Raw genomic sequence first — 2,232 nt, forward strand, 5'->3', positions numbered from 1 at the left:
AAAAAAAAAGTTCAAAAGAATTCTGAATTTGTTAAAATGCTGATATTTTTATTATAATGCAGTTTAAAATATTTTACAATTTCACTTGATTTCCTCTGTGACTCATGTGTTATTTAGAATTGTGCTGATTAATTTCCAAATGCTTGAGGATTTCCTAGATATCCTTTTGTTATTGCTTTATCATGCAATCCTGTCATGGTGAGGGAAATATGCCCTATGTTATTTCTATCCTGTGTTACTAAGACTTGATTTACTGCCTAGCATATATAGTCTAACGTTGGTGAACATTCCTTTTGCATTTGAAAAGAATATATATGCTGTACCTATTGGGCAGAGTAATCTATAAATGTCTTTTAGGCCAAGTTGGTTGTTCATGTTGTTCAAGTCTTCTGTATCCTCAAGGATTTTCTATTTGTTCTGTCAGGAAGACTGTTGAAATCTTCAAATATTTCTCTGTTTTTTTTTCCTAATTATCCTTTCAGTTACATCAATTTTTGTTTGTACATTTTGAAGTTTCATTAAGTGCATTCATATTAAGTATGGTTTTGTCTTTGTGGTGAACAACACTTTATCATTATGAAATGTCCTTTTTTCTGATAATACTTCATATTCATATATTCTAGTTTTTCTATGGCTAGTGTTTTTGTGGTATATTATTTTTCATCCTTTTATTTTCACACAACTGTTTTTATGTTTAAAAATGAATCCCTTGTATACAAAACATTGTTATGTCTTCTTTTTTTGTCCAATCTGACAACAATCACTGCCTTTAATTAGATGTTTAGTCCACTTCTTTTTCTTTTTTTTTTTTTGAACAGAGTTTTGCTCTGTCACCCAGGCTGGAGTACAGTGGCACGATCTCGGCTCACTGCAAGTTCCGCCTCCCAGGTTCACACCATTCTCCTGCCTCAGCCTCCCGAGTAGCTGAGACTACAGGTTCCCACCACCACGCACGGCTCTTTGTTATTTATTTATGTATTCATTTATAGTAGTGACTGGGTTTCACTGTGTTAGCCAGGATGATCTAGATCTCCTGACCTGCCTTGACCTCCCAAAGTGCTGGGATTACAGGCGTGAGCCACCGTACCCGGCCATCCATTTATTTTTCATATAATTATGGATAAAGTTTAAGTCTACCATCTTACTTGCTTTGTAATATTCCTATGTATTCTTTGTTCTTTTATCCGTCTTTCTTGCTTTCTTCTTGAGTACTTTAAAATTATTCCATTTTTGGTTTTATTTTTAACTATAACTCTTATTTTATATTTTAATGGTTATTCTAGGGGTTACATTATGCATCCTTGACTCATCACGATCCTCTCTTACTGTCTACCCTCTCTGAGGTATCACCTCAGTGTCAGGGGTTTTCAGTGAAGATTCTTCACTCTGACAGACTGAAATTCCAAAATCTTGTAGCCTTCCATGAGCCACCTGGAAGTTGCTATTTTGGGACCTGGCAGTCCTATCCCGTGTATGTACAGCTTAATATTCAGCCAAGACTCAGAGAGATTCCTGAAGTCCCTTTCTGCAGCTTATTCCATTCTGCTATTCACTTGCATAATTCAAACTATCAATTATGGATCTCCGTCTCATCAGTTCAGCAAGGGTCTCATGCTCTCCTTAGGCTCCCACTCCATGGACTACAGTCTTGAAAGTGCCTCCAGGCATAAAGCTAGTGTGATCATAGGGCTTACTTTGTTTGTTTCCTTGCTATGTCACATTATTTTCTGAGTTGGCTGTTTGTTGTTTAAGGTCTGAAAATAGCTGTTTCACATATTTTCTTTTATATTTGCTTTCTGCAAGAAGGCTAGTCCTATAACAATTACTTTACTGAGACTTCTTATCAAGTATAAGTAAATAAATGACTTTAGAGCATCCTCAATTAGGTACTACTACATTTTCCCATTTTTATTTTTTTCTTATATTGGTAATATATGGCTTTTAGAAAAGAGTAAAAGTGTTTGCTCTTGCTTCTCTAGTTCTTTTAATTGTGATGTTAGAGTGTCAAGTTTAGATCTTTCCAGCTTTCTCTTGTGGGCATTTAGTGCTATAAATTTCCCTCTACACACTGCTTTAAATGTGTCCCAGAGATTCTTGTATGTTGTATCTTTGTTCTCACTGGTTTCAAAGAACATCTTTATTTCTGCCTTCATTTTGTTATGTACCCAGTAGTCATTCAGGAGCAGGTTGTTCAGTTTCCATGTAGTTGAGCAGTTTTGATTGAGTTTCTTA

Source organism: Colobus angolensis, unplaced genomic scaffold, assembly GCF_000951035.1.
Source record: "Colobus angolensis palliatus isolate OR3802 unplaced genomic scaffold, Cang.pa_1.0 Scaffold381, whole genome shotgun sequence".
NCBI lineage: Eukaryota > Metazoa > Chordata > Mammalia > Primates > Cercopithecidae > Colobus > Colobus angolensis.